Source organism: Mesoplodon mirus, assembly GCF_964341445.2.
Source record: "Mesoplodon mirus genome assembly, chromosome: 3".
NCBI classification, from domain to species: Eukaryota; Metazoa; Chordata; class Mammalia; order Artiodactyla; family Ziphiidae; genus Mesoplodon; species Mesoplodon mirus.
In genome coordinates this window covers 189012728-189038313 of record NC_138978.1, presented here as the reverse complement: position 1 = coordinate 189038313, position 25586 = coordinate 189012728, and positions in this window count along the sequence as shown.

Here is a 25586-nt window from a genome sequence, read left to right as displayed (position 1 = left end):
GTTGAATTCAATAAACAACCAAATAGACCCACAAACATGGGAATCTGAGGCATGACTTTGCACGGGTAGAAGGAAATGTTAACTAAATGGAGCTGGACCATTTGCTTATTAACTGAAAGAAATGAATACCTACCTCTATCATGTGCAAAAATATATTCTGTAGTTTACAGAACTGAAATTGGAAAGAAAATACTTAAAACTTCTGAAGAAATATAAGGGAATATTTTTATAATACTAAGGTAGGTAAATATGTCTTATGGCACACATAAACACACAATAAAAAGAAAAAAATTGATAAATGTTGATTCATTTGACTTTAAAAGTCCTTTATTCAACAAAATTCATGATAAAATGATAAGAAAAATGAAAGACTGCAAAAAAAATTACCAACAAATGATTAGTATTCAAAATCTATAGCTCAATAAAAAGTGAACTATATGGACCCCCCCAAAGAACATCTGTGTTATAAAAGCATAATATATATATATATATATATATATATATATATATAACAGAGATGCTGAAACATAAGTAACTTGGAAATTGCTGATTAAATCCATAATTAGATACCAATAAATGGACAAACATTAAAATTCTTGACATAAAGAAGAGTTGGCAGGGATATGGAGCATATAGAAATCTCACACACTACTGTTGATAGTTGGTGGAGTTTGAAGGCGCCATAGAAAAATGGTCCCTTTCCTTAATTTAAATATTAAAATTAAGAAAGTGTATTGACAGACCTACTTGAGAATGGACTTGAGGATATGGGGAGGGGGAAGGGTAAGCTGTGACAAAGCGAAAGAGAGGCATGGACATATGTACACTACCAAACATAGGGTAGATAGATAGTGGGAAGCAGCCGCAGAGCACAGGGAGATCAGCTCGGTGCTTTGTGACCGCCTGGAGGGGTGGGATGGGGAGGGTGGGAGGGAGGGAGATGCATGAGGGAAGGGATGTGGGAACAGATGTATATGTATGACTGATTCACTTTGTTATAAAGCAGAAACTAATACAAAGAAAAAAAAAAAAGAAAGTGTATTGAGTAGGGATCGAAATATTAGCATTGGTGTAAAAAAGACCATATTTGAAGAAGTGGTTCATGTGTGAATCAATAATGGATTACCTAAGTAAAAAGACTTACTCATCCAGTCCTGGAATTCTTTCATACTAACTTACTCGTGGCTATAATTAGACAAGTATGTTCTCAGTGGACATGTAGATAACTCCATGACAAAAAAACGAGAGAAAATGGGATGGAGAGTGGTTAAAGGTGTGAAAGGAGGTTCCCTTAAATTTGTACGAACATATTGAGGAGGCATTTTTGCAACTAGTAATAAAGCAGGTGATGGATATCTCGACTCAGGAATATAGAGAAACTTTTGTACATATTCAGGAAGAAATTATAAAGGATTGTTTAGAACATTATTTTTAATATTTAAAAATGGAACTGAATTTTATATCCATTAACTTAAAAATAGATAAATATACTACTACCTAAGTATAGGTACTTACTACCTAAGTATATTGATATAAATGTCAACACAAGGGAAGACTATCCCTCTATGAAAATAGGTGAACAAACACATTATATATCAATTTAATTGGATGGATCTCATAAATATTATACAGTGATATAAATAAGTTGCAGAATAATATAATCAGCATTATTTCATTGCTGTCATATATAAAACATGAAAAAACTATAGTATATATTATTTTAAAATACATATGTATGTAATATGAGAAATGCATGGAAATTTTAAAACCCAAACTCAGAATAATGGTTGCTTCTGAGGCAAATGAAGGGCTGAACTGAAGGAGAGGTACAAAGGCATTAACTGTATTGGGAGAGAAGCACATCTGTGCTTACCACATGTAGGATATTTTTTTTTTTTTTTTTTTTTTTTTGGTATGCGGGCCTCTCACTGTTGTGGCCTCCCCCGTTGCGGAGCACAGGCTCCGGATGCGCAGGCTCCGCGGCCATGGCCCACGGGCCCAGCCGCTCCGCGGCATATGGGATCCTCCCAGACCGGGGCACGAACCCGTATCCCCTGCATCGGCAGGCGGACTCTCAACCACTGCGCCACCAGGGAGGCCCAGGATATATTTTAAATTACCTTTAAAAATAAGAAAAATTAAACAATCTAGCAAAATATAAAGAAGGAATATAGCGCATGTTTACAGATTATCATGTCTATCATGAAATGTAAATTGAAATCTATACTTATTATTCCATATGATGGTGATATCTCATTTATTTATTTACTTATTTATGGCAGAGCATTTCTTTGGGACAAGTATTCCATAGGTCACATTTTGGAAAATATTAAGCAAGTGATTTGTTCCAGCAAAGTCTTAGAAAGTTCTGAAAAAATTAGGACAGGAATTAGTCTCATAATTCTATAGAGGATAGAAGCCATTTAATGTAGGGGCAAAGATCTTAGAAGACATAATAGCTCCTGAGGGTGTCACTGCACAAAAAACATGGTACCAAATTTACCATAAAACTGACCGGCAAAATATTATGCTGCAAGTTCCTCTTGTACGTTTCCAAGGGGACATTATGTGAGAGGTACTGGGAGACAGGAGCAAGTAGCGGTTAAAATGTGGGTTCTTGAATAATAGTTCTTGAGTGTGAATCATGGGTCAACCACTTGTTTGCTTTACGATTTTGAGCAATTTAATTATACCATTAAACCTATATTTCTTATCTATAAAATGGAGTTAATAAAAGCCCCAAAGTTACAGGGTTATTTATGGGTTTCAATGAGATTGGAAACTTCGAGTGCATCTGAAGGTATATAGTGAGTTGCTTAATACACACATGTTTATTTTATTATCATATACCTGTAGACTTGATTTTTAACATAATTATCTTGACATTATTTCTTATATTTTCTATTTTTAAATATAAATTGTAATTTAAATATTTATTTTACTACAAATATGGTAATCACAAAAAATAATGTCATATCCTACCAATTTGTCATCCAATAACCTGCACAAATTCATTCACATTCTGTAAGACAGTAGTATTTTACTATTTACAAGTCAAATTTCTGGCCTGCTAACTGGAGCAGAGAGGAATCATGAGCACAGGCCTAAGGAAAACTGCCTCTCACTAAATAAAATTGATAATATGTAACCAAGAACAACTGCCCTAACAGTTATGCCCTAAAGCTTCACAGTATTTAATCAGGAAAGAAGAATTCAGGCCCATATATAGATAATGATAGATAGATGATAGATAGATAGATAGATAGGTGATAGAGGATAGACAGATAGATAGATGATAGATTGATTGATAGATGATAGATAGCTGATAGACAGATTATAGATAGATGATAGGTAGATAGGTAGATAGGTATAAATAGAAATAAATTTACATTTGCCTTCCTAGCACCCAATGTAAGTCACATGGAATACATTAAGTATAAGCAAGTATACTTATACATAAGTATAAGGTTGCAGTGCTTTAACTGATATCTTATTTGGTTTTTAGAATTTAAAAAATCTTTAATGTAATCATACTATTAAAGTAATATGACAACTAGCATGGGGGATAGATTATCATAATTTCTATAGTCTTTCAAGAGATAACAGTTATCTTACAGGCAGCCATATCCATTTCTTTCAAGGTAGAAGTGTGCAGTTCCAAACAGAAAATAAATGACCATCTTTGAAATAAACACTAATAAGGGAAGCATTACACTCAAATATGCTTCATTCTTTTTTTCCTGTTTTTGTCTTCCAGTAACATATATACTTTCCCTTCTAATTTCTGAATAAGTTAGGTTTTTATTTCAAATTGTAGAATATAATTTGCCTTCACTATTAATCTCAAATATACTTCTTAATACAGCACTTTGGGTAGACACTTCCAGGGTGTCATCATCATCAGCTTTGCCATAAGCTTGATTTAGAGAAAAAGAAAAATGAAGGTACTTCTGCTTTCAGCTCTGATGTATAAAGACCTTGAATATCATCACTTCCATCTTTTCAACAAGAAAATTCTTGACAAATTGAAAATTAGTGATTTTTTCTGGATCCATTAGAGGGACTGGTGTTGCAATGCAAACTGTGCTACATACTATGGAGGGATAGGTGACCCAATTAATATTGTTAAAATGAAGAAGAGGAAGAATTAGTGGTAGAAGTGTGAGAAGGACTCAGCCCAATTTTGCTGGCTTTGAGGAGGGTGGAATGGGGCCATGAGCCAAAAAATGTGGGCTGTCTTTAGAAGCTGGGACAGAAAAGGAGAGACTCTTCCCTAGAGCCTCCAGAAAAGATCTTGATTTTAGCTCAATGAGACCAATTTTCAGACTTCTAACCTCCAGAACTATAAGATCCTATATTTGTGTTATTTTAACCACTAAGATTTTGGTAAATTGTTACAAAAGCAATAGAAAACTAATAGAAGTGGTAAGGGCCAGGTCCTATTGGAAATGTTTCCCTTCTTAAGGCCCATTCAATCTGCCTTACGCAAAGAGCTTCTGTTACTACAGCCATCATGACCATGGCTAAGTACTCACTAACACCCATTATCTTGCTAAATTCTCACAACACTCCCAATGAGTTATGTATCATTATTCAGATATTATGGATGAAGAAACTGAGGCTTAAAAGTTCTTGCCAAAATTCCAACATTTAGAAAAGGCCAGTCCTAGGATTTTTAACTCAGATTTTCTGATTCCAAATTCATATTTTTCCATTGCATCCAGTTCCCTACTGTGAAAATAAAGTTTCAGCTTGTGCAAGACAACCCCCCCGCCGCAAAACCCCTAAAATGTAATATTTCCACTCTCTTGCACCACTCTCCCCATATTCATTATCATAACAGCCACACATCTGTGTGTATCCCTAATATGAAACACTACAATGTTATGTGATAATATTAAATTTGTTTAAAATTATTTTTAATTGCTTAGAGATGCTCAATTGTATTTTTACAGATCTACAACTATATTTCAGAAGTGTCTCCAGCCAACTTTGTTCGTATTTCAATCAGCCTGAGGATTCCCTACAGACTTCCATCCTCTTTTGTTTCAGGGACGTTGCTAGGGAAGACACCTTAGCAGATGGGAAAACCTGTGCAGATAAAAATAGCTTTGTGGTGGGGTAAGAGGTCACAATTGTTTCTTACTAGTGCTGCCTTGCTAAATAACTTATCTCCAAAATTCTGGAACCTTTTTGCTTACCTAGACCTGGAGGATTTGCTAGTACTTGGTAGATGATAAACGCCCTGAGGCAGGGATAACATGTTAATTGATTAATAGTCCCTTGATCTAGCTCAGTGCGTGGCTTAAATAAGGTGTCAAGTTAATGCTAAAAGAAGAATCCATGTTGAACCCTAGCTCCTGCTTGTCACTGATGAACTGTCCTGTGAATGCTCCCGCCTAAACACTCATGTTATCTATGAGGCCCTGGCTACCGAGCAGGGCACTTGATGCCTGTTCCTCTTGATATCTGCTCCTCATATGGTGGTTCTGACTGTGGCAGTACTACCTGAAATTAACTTGAATAGTTGAAAGAAAATATCATGGCTAAGAACAGTGCTGAATATAAACACAAAATTAACATAAGTCAAACAACATGGGAAAAGATTAAAAAAAGCAATCCCTCTTTCTAGGTTGTTCTAGTGGAGAGAATCTCCAATTTTTCCTTTTATGCTCTTTCAATATTGCATGTAAACAGGGTTTTCCTAGAGAGCAGTGGGAAATATATAAAACTAGGAAGTTTCACATTCAATTTAAATTTTGGCCAGCTCTTATAATATTTGTTGTTTTTTTCTGAATTGCCCTGTAGCTATGAAAACTGGTTTCTCATGTGAAGGCAGCTAGTAGTAAGAAACCGGTTTTATGACTGAATGCATTAGGAAACTCAGGTTTATTAGTATAATCATGGAAATATAGTTCAAAGCCTTGGGATATTTCCTTTTTTTCCAAAGAAAAACAGGAGACTAACATAAGGATACAATTCGGTTTAAGTAGTAAGTATTTGTGAAATATTGAAAGCTGAAAACTTTGGGATATAAATGTAAAAACTGTTCACTGAAAATACTTTTATTTATCTCATTATTCATTGTTTTCTCTAAAATGTAAAAAATGAAATGTGGTACAAATAACGTTTTAAAACAAACAATAGTAAGGGAAATGCAGAGATTAAAATAGGCAGAGAAAGGAAAGAGTTAAACACAATAAAATCTCAAATAATATTTTTATCTTCTTCCTCTTGATGTATTAAGTAGATCATCTATTAAGTTGCATATAGGAATGCAAGGATTCTTAAATATACGCAAATCAATCGATGTGATACACCATATTAACAAATTGAGGATAAAAACCATATGATCATCTCAATAGATGCAGAAAAAGCTTTTGACAAAATTCAACACCCATTTATGATAAAATCCCCCCAGAAACTAGGCATAGAGGGAACTTACCTCAACATAATCAAGGCCATATATGACAAACTCACAGCCAAGATCATTCTCAATGGTGAAAAATTGAAACCATTTCCACTAAGATCAGGAACAAGACAAGGTTGCCTACTCTCATCACTATTATTCAACATAGTTCTGGAAGATTTAGCCAAAACAATCAGAGAAGAAAAAGAAATAAAAGGAATCCAAATCAGAAAAGAAATAAAGCTGTCACTGTTTGCAGATGATATGGTACTATACATAGAGAATCCTAAAGACACTACCAGAAAACTACTAGAGTTAATCAATGAATTTGGTAAAGTAGCAGGATACAAAACTAATGCACGGAAATCTCTTGCTTTCCTATACACTAATGATGAAAAATCTGAAAGAGAAATTAAGGAAATACTCCCATTTACCATTGCAACAAAAACAATAAAATACCTAGGAATAAACCTACCTAAGGAGACAAAAGAACTGTATGCAGAAAACTATAAGACACCGATGAAAGAAATTAAAGATGATACAAACAGATGGGGAGATATACCATGTTCTTGGATTGGAAGAATCAACATTGTGAAAATGATGATACTACCCAAAGCAATCTACAGATTCAGTGCAATCCCTATCAAATTACCAATGACATTTTTCACAGAACTAGAACAAAAAATTTCACAATTTGTAGGGAAACACAAAAGACCCCGAATAGCCAAAGCAATCTTGAGAAAGAAAAACGGAGCTGGAGGAATCAGGTTCCCTGGCTCCATACTATACTACAAAGCTACAGTAATCAAGACAGTATGGTACTGGTAGAAAAAAAAAGAAATATAAACCAATGGAACAGGATAGAAAGCCCAGAGATAAACCCACACACGTGTGATCACCTTATTTTTGATAAAGGAGTCAAGAGTATACAATGGAGAAAAGACAGCCTCTTCAATAAGTGGTTCTGGGCAAACTGGACAGCTACATGTAAAAGAATGAAATTAGAACTCCCTAACACCATACACAAAAATAAACTCAAAATGGATTAAAGACCTAAATGTAAGGCCAGACACTATAAAACTCTTAGAGGAAAACATAGACAGAACACTCTATGACATAAATCACAGCAAGATCCTTTTTGACCCACCCCCTAGAGAAATGGAAATAAAAACAAAAATAAACAAATGGGACCTAATGAAACTTCAAAGCTTTTGCACAGCAAAGGGAACCATAAACAAGACGAAAAGACAACCCTCAGAATGGGAGAAAATATTTGCAAATGAAGCAACTGACAAAGGATTACTCTCCAAAAAAAACCCAATCCAAAAATGGGAAGAAGACCTAAATAGACATTTCTCCAAAGAAGATATACAGACTGCCAACAAACTCATGAAAGAATGTTCAACATCACTAATTATTAGAGAAATGCAAATCAAAACTACAATGAGGTATCACCTCACACCGGTTAAAATGGCCGTCATAAAAAAATCTATGAACAATAAATGCTGGAGAGGGTGTGGAGAAAAGGGAACCCTGTTGCACTGTTGGTGGTAACGTGAATTGGTACAGCCACTATGGAGAACAGTATGGAGGTTCCTTAGAAAACTAAAAATAGAACTACTATACGACCCAGCAATCCCACTACTGGGCTATACCCTGAGAAAATCATAATTCAAAAAGAGTCATGTACCACAGTGTTCACTGCAGCTCTATTTACAATAGCCAAGACATGGTAGCAACCTAAGTGTCCATCGACAGATGAATGGGTAAAGAAGATGTGGCACATATATATAATGGAATGAACTTTACTCAGCCATAAGAAGAATTGAAATTGAGTTATTTGTAGTGAGGTGGATGGACCTAGAGTCTGTCATACAGAGTGAAGTAAGTCAGAAAGAGAAAAATACATACCGTATGCTAACACATATATATGGAATCTAAGAAAAAAAAAAGTCATGAAGAACATAGGTGCAGAACAGGTATAAAGATGCAGATGTAGAGAATGGACTTGAGGATACGGGGAGGGGAAGGGTAAGCGGGGACGAAGTGAGAGAGCATCATGGACATATATACACTACCAAATGTAAAATAGATAGCTAGTGGGAAGCAGCCACATAACACATAACACTCAGACCAGGGATCGGACCCATGTCTGCTGCATTGGCAGGCGGATTTGTAACAACTGAGCCACCGGGGAAGTCCTGGAACTTTCATCTAATTGCTAATGTATATATATATTTAAAAGCCATAGGATTCCGTTACACAATATGGTTCCAAGTTCCTTCTGCATTTTATGTTTGATTCTCTAAAAGCATGTAGGTAATAGCTACTAATAACAAGAAGTCTAATTTTTTTCTCTTTTCTCTTGCATTAGTCAAAAATATCTTTTTAGGGCTTCCCTGGTGGCACAGCGATTGAGAGTCCACCTGCTGATGCAGGGGACACAGGTTCGTGCCCCGGTCCGGGAAGATCCCACATGCCGCGGAGCGGCTGGGCCCGTGAGCCATGGCCACTGAGCCTGCGCGTCTGGAGCCTGTGCTCCACAACGGGAGAGGCCACAACAGTGAGAGGCCTGCGTACCGCAAAAAAAAAAAAAAAAAAAAAAAAAAAAATCTTTTTAAGAACTAAGTGTAAAATATCAAATTATGCCTACCAGGGACTCATTGATTATAATAACAAAAAGAAAACAAAGGACTTAACAATTACAATTTAGTTTAGAAATGGAGAGATATTGTTAGACTACAACAGGCAAGGAAGGGAAGTACCAGAAGATTAAATTTATAGCATACATTTCATGATTAGATACATTTATATAAAGAAAGACAAATAAACCAAAATGTAAGTATAAATAATCTTTCAAAAGTCAACGTTTATAACCTAATTGGGGTATCAGGAATGAAGAGAAAAAAAGGATCAAAATCAATAGCATTTGTGTACTTCTGTATAAAACATATAGAAACAAATGGCTACTACTTTTCTCTTACTTAGAATGACATTCAAAGACATAATCACTTTCATCTGTGATATAATTAAAACTAATCTTATTCATAATCAGTTTCTATCAATCTCACTTTGTAAATGAATTTCAACGTATTTCAGTCCTCTATATCTTCATCATTACCATATTTCAAGCTACCATTATTTCTAATCTTGAATTGCAAGATAGTGTCCTAACCAGAATCTTTTCATAGAGAAAAAGGAAAGGAGTTTGTACAGCAGGTAAAGGGAAGAATATAAAAAAGAAAAACGTCTTCACACAAGTTTTCTTGATACAGAACATAACGGCTTTTCCCCTTAATTTGGTCAGAGTGAATATAGATAATGCTCTTTTTAATTGATTCTAAATGCACATTTTCCCACTTTAAAAAATATCTCTGAAATTGACATCTTATAATCAATACTGTTATGTTTGATAAGATGTGATAACTCCGGTGTCTGCATATCATATTGCCTCACTGTTCTACAGGCTAACACTTGCTACCTGGAAGGAAGGAAATTTTATTGGTTTTGTTTTTGTTTGTTTTTAATTTGAATAGGGAAATTTTACTATAAAGATTAACTCTAATGGGGGATTGAAGTAATGGGAGACTGGCTCATAAGGAGTAAAGAGAACTCTAAAGAATACAGGAATAGCAGATATAGGCAGCAGTCACCATCCCTAGGGCTGAGATAGAGCCCACAGGGAAGGAACAAATGTAGAAGAGGGCCATATCCCCGAGGCTGCAATCCAGAGCTCCTTGCTCACCGGGTGGTGTTCTCTGAAGCTGCAGAACTGCCCTGAGAGAACTTCCGGGATGTTGTCCATGAGGGGGTGCCACGCCAACAGCCCTCACCAGGAAACCATTCTCTGGGGGTGCGGCAGGAGGCTGCCCCCAGGGGGTGTTGTGCCTCAGAACTCAAGGGGTGCTGGAGGAAGTGGTTCATGGGAGGGGCCAGGCCTGCGGCACCGGCTCGGAAGCTTTCCCAGAGGTCCAATGGAAGCTGCTTATGAAAAGTACCACCAGCGGCGTTTTGCTGCAAAGCCTCCTGAAGCCATGCTTACCCTGGGGAAAGTCACTTGCCCCACAGGAGTCCGCTTACGGAGCGCACCAGCAGCAGCCAGAGGAACCCCTTCCTCCTCCAGTGTCCCTCCAGCGCCCTCTACTGGCGAAGCTTAACACTGTGCCAGCAGGCAAAAGATCAGTGTTTTCAAGCCCAGCTCCATTACCACAGAGCAGACAAAAAGAAGGGCAGGATGAGAGCTGAAAGGCAATAAATTGAAAACTGGCACAATATATAAAGAGGAAAGTTCATGAACTATATTTTGGGCAAGTTTTAAAATTATATGCAATTCAAGGTAATCTGTTGCTCCTCCCCACTCTCCCTCTGTTAATAGTTTTCTCCTTCTAAGGCAAGAGTAATTGCGGTTTTCCGTTTTAAAGTGTTTCCTCTTGAGTCAGCAGTTACAGAAGGTTCATTAGAGCTGGATTTCTGGATGCGTTGGGTATCCCTTTATGTGCTAAAAGGAAAACAGGATTCAAACCAACGTCAAACGTTGTTTGCTCTTTTTTTTTTTTTTCCTTTGCGGTATGGGGGCTCTCACTGCTGTGGCCTCTCCCGTTGCAGAGGCACAGGCTCCAGACGTGCAGGCTCAGCGGCCATGGCTGACGGGCCCAGCCATTCCGCGACATGTGGGATCCTCCCGGACCGGGGCACAAACCCGTGTCCCCTGCACGGCAGGTGGACTCTCAACCACTGCACCACCAGGGAAGCCTGGCTCTTCTTCTTGGATTGATCCCTTGATCATTATGTAGTGTCCTTCTTTGTTTCTTGTAATAGTCTTTATTTTAAAGTCTATTTTGTCTGATATGAGAATTGCTACTCCAGGTTTCTTTTGATTTCCATTTGCAAGGAATATCTTTTTCCATGCCCTCACTTTCAGTCTGTATGTGTCCCTAAGTCTGAAGTGGGTCTCTCATAGACAGCATACATATGGGTGTTGCTTTTGTATCCATTCAGCCAGTCTATGTCTGTTGGTTGGAGCATTTAATCCATTTACATTTAAGGTAATTATCAGTATGTATGTTCCTATTACCATTTTCTTAATTGTTTTGGGTTTGTTATTGTAGGCCTTTTCCTTGTCTCGTGTTTCCTGCTGAGAGAAGTTCCTTTAGCATTTGTTGTAAAGCTGGTATGGTGGCGCTGAATTCTCTTAGCTTTTGCTTGTCTGTAAAGGTTTTAATTACTCCATTGAATCTGAATGAGATCCTTGCTGGGTAATTTTGGGTGTAGGTTTTTCCCTTTCATCACTTTAAATATGTCCTGCCACTCCCTTCTGGCTTGCAGAGTTTCTGCTGAAAGATCGGCTGTTAACCTTATGGGGATTCCCTTGTATGTTATTTGTTGTTTTTCCCTTGCTGTTTTTAATATTTTTTCTTTGTATTTAATTTTTGATAGTTTGATTAATATGTTTCTTGGCTTGTTTCTCCTTGAATTTATCCTGTATGGGACTCTCTGTGCTTCCTGGACTTGATTGACTCTTTTCTTTCCCATATTAGGGAAGTTTTCAACTACAATCCTTCAAATATTTTCTCAGTCCCTTTCTTTTTCTCTTCTTCTTCTGGGACCCTTGTAAGTCGAATGTTGGTGTGCTTAACATTGTCCCAGAGGTCTCTGAGACTGTCCTCAATTCATTCCTTCTTCTTTATTCTGCTCTGCGGTAGTTATTTCCACTATTTTATTTTCCAGGTCACTTATCCATTCTTCTGCCTCAGTTATTCTGCTATTGATTCCTTCTAGATAATTCTTAATTTCATTTATTTTGTTCTTCATCATTGTTTGTTTGCTCTTTAGTTCTTCTAGGTCCTTGTTAAACGTTTCTTGTATTTGCTCCATTCTATTTCCAAGATTTTGTATCATCTTTACTATCATTACTCTGAATTCTTTTTCAGGTAGATGCCTATTTCCTCTTCATTTGTTTGGTCTGGTGGGTTTTTACTTTGCTCCTTCATCTGCTGCATATTTCTCTGTCTTCTCATTTTGCTTAACTTACTGTGTTTGGGTTCTGCTTTTTGCAGGCCACAGGTTCATAGTTCCCATTGTTTATGGTGTCTGCCCGCAGTGGGTAAGGTTAGTCCAGTGGGTTGTGTAGGCTTCCTGGTAGAGGGGACTGGTGCCTGTGTTCTAGTGGATAAGGCTGGATCCTGTCTTTCTGGTGGGCAGGACAGTGTCCGGTGGTATATTTTGGGGTGCCTGTGACCTTATTATGATTTTAGGCAGCCTCTCTGCTAATGGATGGCACTGTGTTGCTGTCTCGCTAGTTTTTGGCATGGGCATCCAGCACTGGAGCTTGCTGGTCATTAAGTGAGGCTGGGTCTTAGTGCTGAGATCGAGGTCTCTGGGAGAGTTCTTGCCGATTGATATTACGTGGGTCCAGGAGGTCTCTGGTGGACCAGTCTCCTGAACTCGGCTCTCCCACCTCAGAGACTCAGGCCTGACACCCGGCCAGAGCACCAAGACCCTGTCAGCCACACCGTGCAGAAAAAAAGGGAGAAAAAAAAGAAAGAATAAAATAAAATAAATAAAGTTATTAAAATTAAAAATTATTAAGATTGAAAAATAAAAAAAGTAATGAAAAAATAAGAGCAACCAAACCAATAAAGAAATCCACCAATGCTAATAAGTGCTAAAAACTGTACTAAATAAACATAAAAATCAGAAACTAGTCAGTCACATACAGCAAACTCCAAGTCTACAGTTGCTCCCAAAGTCCACTGCCTCAATTTTGGGATGATTCTTGTCTATTCAGGTATTCCAGATGCAGGTACATCTAGTTGCTTATGGAGATTTAATCTGCTGCTCCTGAGGCTGCATGGAGAAATTCCCTTTTCTCCCCTTTGTTCACAGAGCTCCTGGGGTTCAGCTTTGGTTTTGGCCCTGCCTCTGCATGTAGGTCACACTCTGACATCTGTTCTTTGACCAGACAGGAGGGGGTTAAAGCATGGGCTGATAAGGGGGCTCTTGCTCACTCAGCCTGTGGGGAGGGAGGGGTATGGTGGTTATAAGTGGAATGCAGGGCGAGGCTGTGGTAGCAGAGGCCTGCATGACACTGCAACAGCCTGAGGCATGCCATTTGTTCTCCAGGGTAAGTTGTCCCTGGGTCACTGGACCCTGGCAGTGGCAGGCTGAACAGGCTCCCAGGAGGGGGCTGTGGATAGTGACCTGTGCTCGCACACAGGATTCTTGGTGGCTGTAGCAGCAGCCTTAGCATTTCTTGATGCATTTCGATGATGGTCGGCACTGATCCTCTGTGCGGGAATCTCTCCGCTTTGCCCTCCGCACCCCTGTTCCTGTGCTCTCCGAAGCTTTCCCCCTCTGCCACTCCCCATCTCTGCCAGTGAAGGAGCTTCTAGTGTGTGGAAACCTTTCCTCCTTCACAGGTCCCTCCCAGAGATGCAGGTCCTGCCCCTATTCTTTTGTCTCTGTTTTTTCTTTTTTCTTTTGCCCTACCCAGGTATGTGGGGAGTTTCCTGCCTTTTGGGAAGTCTGAGGTCTTTTGCCAGTGTTCAGTAGGTGTTCTATAGGCGTTGTTCCACATGTAGATGTATTTCTGATGTATTTGTGGGGAGGAAAGTGATCACCACATCTTACTCCTCTGCCGTCTTGAAGGTCCCCTCCAGGAAATTTTATTGTTAAATGGCAGATGGCATTTCCATAGTAGCTATGTAAGCAGGCTTTGGATCAGAAAAGCCATACATTTCTGCTGATTTGTCTCATCAAAAATTGTTTCAATCTACCCAGAAAGTTTGGTAGGAATAGAATCAACAGTAAAGTGGTAAAAACATGGACTCTAAATCAGGTTGGCTAGGATATATAATAAAGTCCTCACATGGTGAGACACTTTTTTCTCTGTGTCAACAAAGTGCATATAACAGTAACAATTTCAAGTATTTTTGAGGTTCAACATAAATCATATTACAGTACCTAACAGATAATATGTAATTCACTAGTTATATATGTTATTATATTTTAATGTTTATTAAATATGTTCCCTTGAGGATTTAAGGCCTCTTCAGAACTTTAGATAACTAGTTAATATCACTCACCCATGGATCTATTCAATCAAAATCTAGTTAGTGTTATTTTCAAAGCACAGGTGCCAAAGCTACAGTATATACCTGGCTTTGGAGGAGTATATGATATAATGAGGGAGACAGATTAAAAAATATAAGTAAATATTTGTGGTGATATAATATTGCTATTATAAGAATTACACTCATATTAATATAGAGTAATAAAGTATAAAGATTTTAATAACTTTTTAAATTCCGATTTGTTTACATTCCAATTTTATACTGAGCTAAAACACAACTAAATTTTATTCAAACATAAACTTCATTGCATTTTCTTTAAAAATGCACATAATTTTTTTATTCCAAGTTTTTTTCAGGTTTTACTTTTATTTCTAAGACATTAATCTTTCTATAGTGTAGGTAGCATATAAGATGACATACAAGTTATTTTTAGTTAATATTTACATGATAGAAGAATAGTTACTGTTTTTTTCCAAATGTTAATTGCTTGAGCATAACTTTTTACCAACTTTTTGCATGTAGTTTTACTTCATTAAGAGTTTTTAATACGTGTAATCTTTTTTTTAAGGGGTAAGTCTAATCATTTCCACATATATACATTTCTATCAAGGAGGCTAAATTAATTGTGTTTATATACTCAAAGCTCTGCAAAAATAAACACTTTATGAGTAATTAAGGAAAAAAGAAAACAAGAAACAAACCAAAAAAGCTCCTACTTATCAATGTCTAAAAAAACCTATTTTGCTATGTTTAGAAACTAAGGGTTTTGCAAGGCAAATCTAGGTTCTTACTGAAACTCAGTTTCTATTTTTGTTCATTTTGTTATTTGGAGTCATTTTATCTACATTTGAAAAGAGTTCCTTTAAATCAAATTATTAACTGTGATGTTACAAAAAGACTTGGAAAACAGTTCTGTGTTCAAATATGAGCCTGTACCAAATATGTTACAGAAGTCAGGTTCCCATAATGTTCTTTACATTCACGTCATGCTGCTGCTTTAGAGGTATGAATTCAATTATAAAATTATTGTTGAAAGAAAAATTAGTCTTCTTCATAATCAATTATTTAACCAGTACCAGCTTCTGAAAGAAAAGCCCCAAAATACTTTGTTATCAAAATCACAAAGCTAGATGGGTAAATATAAATAATATCCCCTTAATAAAGCACAAGATGGTACCTTTTATGCTTCAAGGGAAAGCAATCAAATTGAGAAAGGAAATCTACATCCAGTAAAAGCTTTTCCCCCTGTGTCCTAAAGCAGCACACTTATTCTCAGTATGCAAATACTAAAGATTTTCCTTTTTCCCTTGTGCTTGTATTTGTGTTTTCTCTGCTGTTTTGTTGAGATTCAGAATACTTTGCTCTTCTCTCTCTAGTGCTGGCCTGCACATTTCTTGATAGATCTAGTTTTATTTAAAAAGCAAGTATGGAAAGTTAGCCTGTGGTTGGAGTGGGAGTGGGGTTGGTAGGAGACACTACTGCCAAGGCTTGCTACCTGGGGGGAGAGCTGCCAAAAGGGCCTGGACTTATTCATTATTGTCTGTATTAGGTGATGATATATATGTTGTGTGTGAGTTTGGGGTCTCTTTGGAAACACAATTTCCTCATCACATGTGAGAAAGATAATGAGGGTAAAGATAATGAACTTCCCATGTGTGTTCAGCACTATGGTTTTATTTTTTCTGATTGTGTCCATTTAAATCAATCTGCTTGACGGCCCGGAGGAAGATGGCGGAAGAGTAAGACGCGGAGATCACCTTCCTCCCCACAGATACATCAGAAATTCATCTACACGTGGAACAACTCCTACAGAACACCTACTGAATGCTGACAGAAGACCTCAGACCCCCCAAAAGGCAAGAAACTCCCCACATACCTGGGTAGGGCAAAAGAAAAAAAGAATAAACAGAAACAATAGGATAGGGACGGGACCTGCACCAGTGGGAGGGAGCCGTGAAGGAGGGAAGGTTTCTACACACTACAAGCCCCTTCGCGGGCGGAGACTGCAGGTGGCGGAGGGGGAAGCTTCGGAGTAGCAGAGGAGAGCACAGCAACAGGGGTGCGGAGGGCAAAGCGGAGAGATTCTGGCACAGAGGACCGGTGCCCTCAGGCACACACCAGCCCGAGAGGCTTGTCTGCTCGGCCGCCGTGGCGGGCGGGGCTGGGAGCTGAGGCTCGGGTATCGGCTTTCAGTCGGAGCGCAGGGAGAGGACTGGGGCTGGCGGCAGGAAGAGAGCCTGAAGGGGTTAGTGCACCACGGCTAGCCCGGAGGGAGTCCGGGGAAAGGGTCTGGAGCTGCTGAAGAGGCAAGAGACTTTTTTCCCTTTTGTTTCCTGGTGCGCGAGGAGAGGGCATTAAGAGGGCTGCTTGGGGAAGCGCCGGAGACAGGCGCGAGCCGCGGGTAAGGCGCGGACCTCGGAGACGGGCGTGGGCCGCCACCGCTGCCCGCCACCGCCGCCCGCCGCCGCGGGGCCTGTGTGCGAGTGCGGGTCACTGTCCGCCCCGCCTTCCGGGGGGCCTGTGCACCCCGCCACTGCCGGGGTCCCGAGACCCGGGGACGGCTTTCCCGGGAAAGCGCACGGAGCGCCACGGGCTGCTGCAACGTCACGCCGGCCTCTGCCGCCGCAGGCCCGCCCCACACTGCGCGCCCCTCCCTCCCCTCTGCCTGAGTGAGCCAGAGCCCCCGAATCAGCGGCTCCTTTAAACCCGTCCTGTCTGAGCGAAGAACGGACGCCCTCCGGCGACCTACGCGCAGAGGCGGGGCCAGGTCCAAGGCTGAGACCCGGGAGCTGTGAGAGCAGAGACAGGGAAATCTCTCTGTGCAGCCTCGGAGGCAGCGGATTAAAGCTCCAAGGTCCATATGATGTGCCCTGCGTCTGTGGAGTGCATGAATGGACAGCGAATCATCCCAAATTGAGGAAGTGGACTTTGAGGACAAGATTTAAGACTTTCCCCCCTTTTCCTCTTTTTACAACGAATTATTCCAAATTAAGGAGGTGGACTTAGAGAGCAAGATTTCAGATTTCTCGCCCTTTTCCTCTTTTTACAACGAATTATCCCAAATTGAGGAGGTGGACTTGGAGAGCAAGATTTTTGATTTTTCCCCCTGCTCTCTTTTTGTGAATGTGTATGTGTAATCTTCTGTGTAAGATTCTCTCTGTATAGCTTTGCTTCCACCATATGTCCCAGGGTTCTATCGGTCCGTTTTTTTTTTTTTTTCAATAATTACTTTCTAATTTTAATAACGCTACTATATTTCATACTTTATTCTATTTTACTTTACCTGCTCTTTCTTTTTTTCCTACCTTCCCTTCCTCCCTCGCTCCGCTCCTCCTTTCCTTCTTTCTTTTTCTTTCCTCCCTCCCTCGCTCTCACCCTTCTTCTTTCCACTTTCTTTTTCTTTCCTTCCTCCCTCCCTCCTGTCTTTCTTTCTTTCCTTCCTCCCTCCCTCCTTTCTTTCCTTCTTTCTTTCCATCCTTCCTCCCTCCCTCCCTCCCTCCTTTCTTTCTTCCTTCCTTCCTTCCTTTCTTCCCTTCTTTCCCTCTTTCTTTCTTTCTTCTACTAATTCTTTCTTTCTACTTTTTCTCCCTGTTATTCTGAGCCGGGTGGATGAAAGGCTCTTGGTGCTGCAGCCAGGAGCCAGTGCTGTGCCTCTGAAGTGGGAGAGCCAACTTCAGGACACGGGTCCACAAGAGACCTCCCAGCTCCACATAATATCAAGCAGCGAAAATCTCCCAGAGATCTCCATCCCAACACCAGCACCCAGCTTCAGTCAACGACCAGCAAGCTACAGTGTGGGTCACCCTATGCCAAGCAACTAGCAGGGCAGGAACACAACCCCACCCATTAGCAGAGAGGCTACCTAAAAACATAATAAGGCCATAGGCACCCCAAAACACACCACCAGACGTGGACCTGTCCACCAGAAAGACAAGATCGAGCCTCAACCACCAGAACACAGGCATTAGTCCCCCCCACCAGGAAGCCTACACAACCTACTGAAACAACCTTAGCCACTGGGGTCAGACACCAAAAACAACGGGAACTACGAATCTGCAGCCTGCAAAAAGGAGACCCCAAACACAGTAACATAAGAAAATGAGAAGACAGAAAAACACACAGCAGGTGAAGGAGCAAGATAAACACCTACCAGACCTAACAAATGAAGAGGTAATAGGCAGTCTACCTGAAAAAGAATTCAGAATAATGATAGTAAAGCTGATCCAAGATTCTATTTCCAAGATCCATAATCTTGGAAATAGAATAGACAAAATGCAAGAAACAGTTAACAAGGACCTAGAAGAACTAAAGATGAATCAAGCATCAATTAAAAACACAATAAATGAAATGAAAAATACTCTAGATGGGATCAATAGCAGAATAACTGAGGCAGAAGAACGGATAAGTGAGGTGGAAGATAAAATAGTGGAAATAACTGCTGCAGAACAAAATAAAGAAAAAAGAATGAAAAGAACAGAGGACAGTCTCAGAGACCTCTGGGACAACATTAAACACACCAACATTCGAATTATAGGGGTTCCAGAAGAAGAAGAGAAAAAGGGACTGAGAAAATATTTGAAGAGATTATAGTTGAAAACTTCCCCAATATGGGAAAGGAAATAGTTAATCAAGTCCAGGAGGCACAGAGAGTCCCATACAGAATAAATCCAAGGAGAAATACACCAAGACACATATTAATCAAACTGTCAAAAATTAAACACAAAGAAATCATATTAAAAGCAGCAAGGAAAAAACAACAAATAACACACAAGGGAATCCCCATCAGGTTAACAGCTGATCTCTCAGCAGAAACTCTACAAGCCAGAAGGGAGTGGCAGGACATAATTAAAGTGATGAAGGAGAGAAACCTGCAACCAAGATTACTCAGCAAGGATCTCATTCAGATTTGATGGAGATATTAAAACCTTTACAGACAAGCAAAAGCTGAGAGACTTCAGCACCACCAAACCAGCTTTACAACAAATGCTAAAGGAACTTCTCTAGGCAAGAAAAACAACAGAAGGAATATACCTACAATAACGAACCCAAAGCAATTAAGGAAATGGGAATAGGAACATACATATCGATAATTACCTTAAATGTAAATGGACTAAATGCTCCCACCAAAAGACACAGAGTGGCTGAATGGATACAAAAACAAGACCCATATATATACTGTCTACAAGAGACCCACTTCAGACCTAGAGACACATACAGATTGAAAGTAAGGGGATGGAAACAGATATTCCATTCAAATGGAAATCAAAAGAAAGCTGGAGTAGCAATTCTTATATCAGACAAAATAGACTTTAAAATAAAGACTATTAGAAGAGACAAAGAAGGACACTACATAACGATAAAGGGATCAATCCAAGAAGAAGATATAACAATTGTAAATATTTATGCACCCAACATAGGAGCACCTCAATACATAAGGCAAATACTAACAGCCATAAAAGGGGAAATCGACAGTAACACAATCATAGTAGGGGACTTTAACACCCCACTTTCACCAATGGACAGATCATCCAAAATGAAAATAAATAAGGAAACACAAGCTTTAAATGATACATTAAACGAGATGGACTTAGTTGATATTTATAGGACATTCCATCCAAAAACAACAGAATACACATTTTTCTCAAGTGCTCATGGAACATTCTCCAGGATAGATCATATCTTGGGTCACAAATCAAGCCTTGGTAAATTTAAGAAAATTGAAATTGTATCAAGTATCTTTTCTGACCACAATGCTATGAGACTAGACATCAATTACAGGAAAAGATCTGTAAAAAATACAAACACATGGAGGCTAAACAATACACTACTCAATAACGAAGTGATCACTGAAGAAATCAAAGAGGAAATTTAAAAATACCTAGAAACAAATGACAATGGAGACACGAGGACCCAAAACCTATGGGACGCAGCAAAAGCAGTTCTAAGGGGGAAGTTTATAGCAATACAATCCCACCTTAAGAAACAGGAAACATTTCGAGTAAACAACCTGACCCTGCACCTAAAGCAATTAGAGAAAGAAGAACAAAAAACCCCCAAAGCTAGCAGAAGGAAAGAAATCATAAAGATCAGATCAGAAATAAATGAAAAAGAAATGAAGGAAATGATAGCAAAGATCAACCAAACTAAAAGCTGGTTCTTTGAGAAGATAAACAAAATGGATAAACCATTAGCCAGACTCATCAAGAAAAAAAGGGAGAAGACTCAAATCAATAGAATTAGAAATGAAAAAGGAGAAGTAACAACTGACACTGCAGAAATACAAAAGATCATGAGAGATTACTATAAGCAACTCTATGCCAATAAAATGGACAACCTGGAAGAAATGGACAAATTCTTAGAAATGCACAACCTGCCAAGACTGACTCAGGAAGAAACAGAAAATATGAATAGACCAATCACAAGCACTGAAATTGAAACTGTGATTAAAAATCTTCCATCAAACAAAATCCCAGGACCAGATGGCTTCACAGGTGAATTCTATCAAACATTTAGAGAAGAGCTAACACCTATCCTTCTCAAACTCTTCCAAAATATAGCAGAGGGAGGAACACTCCCAAACTCATTCTACGAGGCCGACATCACCTTGATACCAAAACAAGGCAAGGATGTCACAAAGAAAGAAAACTACAGGCCAATATCACTGATGAACATAGATGCAAAAATCCTCAACAAAATACTAGCAAACAGAATCCAACAACACATTAAAAGGATCATACACCATGATCAAGTGGGGTTTATTCCAGGAATGCAAGGATTCTTCAATATACGCAAATCAATCAATGTGATACACCATATTAACAAGTTGAAGGAGAAAAACCATATGATCATCTCAATAGATGCAGAGAAAGCTTTCGACAAAATTCAACACCCATTTATGATAAAAACCCTACAGAAAGTAGGCATAGAGGGATCTTTCCTCAACATAATAAAGGCCATATATGACAAACCCACAGCCAACATTGTCCTCAATGGTGAAAAACTGAAACCATTTCCACTAAGATCAGGAACAAGACAAGGCTGCCCACTCTCACCACTCTTATTCAACATAGTTTTGGAAGTTTTAGCCACAGCAATCAGAGAAGAAAAGGAAATAAAAGGAATCCAAATTGGAAAAGAAGAAGTAAAGCTGTCACTGTTTGCAGATGACATGATACTATACATAGAGAATCCTAAAGATGCTACCAGAAAACTACTAGAGCTAATCAATGAATTTGGTAAAGTAGCAGGATACAAAATTAATGTACAGAAATCTCTGGCATTCCTGTACACTAATGATGAAAAATCTGAAAATGAAATCAAGAAAACATTCCCATTTACCATCGCAACAAAAAGAATAAAATATCTAGGAATAAACCTACCTAAGGAGACAAAAGACCTGTATGAAGAAAATTATAAGACACTGATGAAAGAAATTAAAGATGATACAAATAGATGGAGAGATATACCATGCTCCTGGATTGGAAGAATCAACATTGTGAAAATGATGATACTACCCAAAGCAATCTACAGATTCAATGCAATCCCTATCAAACTACCACTGGCATTTTTCACAGAACTAGAACAAAAAATTTCAAAATTTGTTTGGAAAAACAAAAGGCCCCGAATAGCCAAAGCAATCTTGAGAATGAAAAACGGAGCTGGAGGAATCAGGCTCCCTGACTTCAGACTATAGTACAAAGCTACAGTAATTAAGACAGTGTGGTACTGGCATAAAAACAGAACGATAGATCAGTGGATCAGGATAGAAAGCCCAGAGATAAACCCACGCACATATGGCCAACTTATCTTTGATAAAGGAGGCAGGAATGCACAGTGGAGAAAGGACAGCCTCTTCAATAAGTGCTGCTGGGAAAACTGGACAGGGACATGTAAAAGTTTGAGATTAGATCATTCCCTAACACCATACACAAAAATAAGCTCTAAATGGATTAAAGACTTAAATGTAAGGCCAGAACCTATCAAACTCTTAGAGGAAAACATAGGTAGAACACTCTATGACATCAATCACAGCAAGATCCTTTTGGACCCACCTCCTAGAGAAGTGGAAATAAAAACAAAGATAAACAAATGGGACCTAATGAAACTTCAAAGCTTTTGCACAGCAAAGGAAACCATAAACAAGACCAAAAGACAACCCTCAGAATGGGAGAAAATATTTGCAAATGAAGCAACTGACAAAGGATTAATCTCCAAAATTTATAAACAGCTCATGCAGCTCAATAGCAAAAAATCAAACAACCCAATCCAAAAATGGGCAGAAGAGTTAAATAGGCATTTCTCCAAAGAAGATATACAGACTGCCAACAAACACATGAAAGAATGCTCAACATCATTAATCATTAGAGAAATGCAAATCAAAACTACAATGAGATATCATCTCACACCAGTCAGAATGGCCATCATCAAGAAATCTAGAAACAATAAATGCTGGAGAGGTTGTGGAGAAAAGGGAACACTCTTGCACTGCTGGTGGGAATGTGAATTGGTACAGCCACTATGGAGAACAGTATGGAGGTTCCTTAAAAAACTACAAATAGAACTACCATATGACCCAGCAATCCCACTACTAGGCATATACCCTGAGAAAACCATAATTCAAAAAGAGATATGTACCAAAATGTTCATGGCAGCTCTATTCACAATAGCCCGGAGCTGGAAACAACCTAAGTGTCCATCATCGGATGAATGGATAAAGAAGATGTGGCACATATATACAATGGAATATTACTCAGCCATAAAAAGAAACGAAACTGAGCTATTTGTAATGAGGTGGATAGACCTAGAGTCGGTCATAGAGAGTGAAGTAAGTCAGAAAGAGAAAGACAAATACCGTATGCTAACACATATATATGGAATTTAAAAAAGAAAAATGTCATGAAGAACCTAGGGGTAAAACGGGAATAAAGACACAGACCTACTTGAGAATGGACTTGAGGATATGGGGAGGGGGAAGGGTAAGCTGTGACAAAGCGAAAGAGAGGCATGGACATATATACACTACCAAACGTAAGGTAGATAGATAGTGGGAAGCAGCCGCAGAGCACAGGGAGATCAGCTTGGTGCTTTGTGACCGCCTGGAGGGGTGGGATGGGGAGGGTGGGAGGGAGGGAGATGCATGAGGGAAGGGATGTGGGAACAGATGTATATGTATGACTGATTCACTTTGTTATAAAGCAGAAACTAATAAAAAAAATCAATCTGCTTTACCATCTTCAAGGAATTTATTATTAGTCAATATTCTGCAAACTTGTTCCCGCCATTTCATGTGATTTGGTATGGGAAAGGAGGTAGACTTAGGTACTAAACGTTTTGCTTTCATTGTCAACTCATAAAATTCCTGTTTCTACTATTAAAAACATAATATGCTCTATTCTTATAAATAGTATATGAATACTTTTAAAATCAGCTAATACAAAATTAAAGTTATAAAAATACATCTAAGGGTAACAAATTAAACGTACCTTAGCACAGAAATTACTTTAATTGCTTTAAGAGATAAACATATAAATAAACATAAATGATGAATACAGATTCTGTAGTTTTTTAATCATGCCTTAATGATAATGACTTTGAAATTGAACATCTTTCCTGAGTTTTAAAAAATAGTATATATGGTGTGGCAGACACACCCATAATCTGCGATGAATTACACCTTTGTATAATCCTCAGCCCTTGAGCTTCAGAGGAACCAGTAACTTGCTTCTTACCAGTAGAATAAAGGTGATGGAACAGTACCCCTTGATTAAGTTATGTTATCTGGCAAAGGTGATGGGTTTTCTCGCCTGTGTTAGATGACTCAGTCTTAGCAGACTCGGGCAAAACTGTTGTCTCTGAAGAAGAAAACTCTTATGTTGTGAATAGCCTTGGATAACTTCCACATGTAGTTTTCCTTGTTATTCATTGTAAATGAGTATGTAATACCAGTTTTTTTTTATTTTGTCTGAATTTCCCTCAAGAGTTTTTTGATATATGTGGAAAATTAATCTATTTGTTTTAGCAATTTGAGTGATTCTCTAAGAGGCAGCTTTTTATAATTTTGTTAGTGAAGCTAGTAGCAGTTAGTATTGTGCCATAATTAGCAGAATCTAAAATGTAAATGAACTCTATAAGGAAAGCAAGGTTTGGGTAGGGGATACTGAGATACTGTAGGTTGAAAAGGTGGAACCCATTTTATTCTGTGTCAACAATTTTGGTTACAATGGTGCTATTTTATGGCTCCCAGATTCAGAGCAAATGGGAAAATTTTTTGGAAAGTAGTATGTTGATTATTTCTTGTGAGTTTTCTTTTTATTAAATTTCCATAAAAGATGGATTAACTGATAATAGAGCTGACCACTCTCTAAGAAAAAGATGGAAAATAATACACAGCTATACTAAAAGTTATTTAACCTGTGGCCTACAGTCTAAACTGGATGGGGAAAATAATTTTCCTCTCCTCTCCTAAGTACCAGACAGGTTATATTTTTCATACATAGTGAGATAGGGTTGGTGGGGATGCTCTGCAAAAGACATCAGGGGTTCAGACACTTTCCATCTTTATCCTCTGATCTTCTCAGCATATAGATATTCTCCTCTTAGTTGCAAGATCACATGTTTATTCTGAATACCAGGCAGGAAAATAGTATGAAATGAAGAAGTCCAAAGGAAATATACCAGGTGGGTCTATCTTCTTTAAACATTTCCCATTTACCTATTTCTGCAAATGTAAAATAAGTATGAGAGGAAGTAAAACGTGAAATAAGCCCATGGAAATTTTAATGACTGATGCTAAGAGCATGCTTGAGATACTCTTCGAGAGCATATGGGAACAGGTCAAAGAGTTGAAAATTACGAAGGAGGAGAGATGAAGGAACAAAGAGCCACCTGGAAATGACAGGTGTTTCAAAGGAGTAATTGGGATTCAAACTAAAATCAAGCTCAAAACTGAAGATTTTACTGGGCTGAAAATAGCACCACATAGGCACACTTAAGTGAATTAAATTTTTTTAAAAAGAGAGAACTAGACACATTCTGGACACTTCTGTTTCTTGAGACATAGAAAACTCAATGACCTGAAAACCTAGGTGTTACAAAAGTCCTAGAAA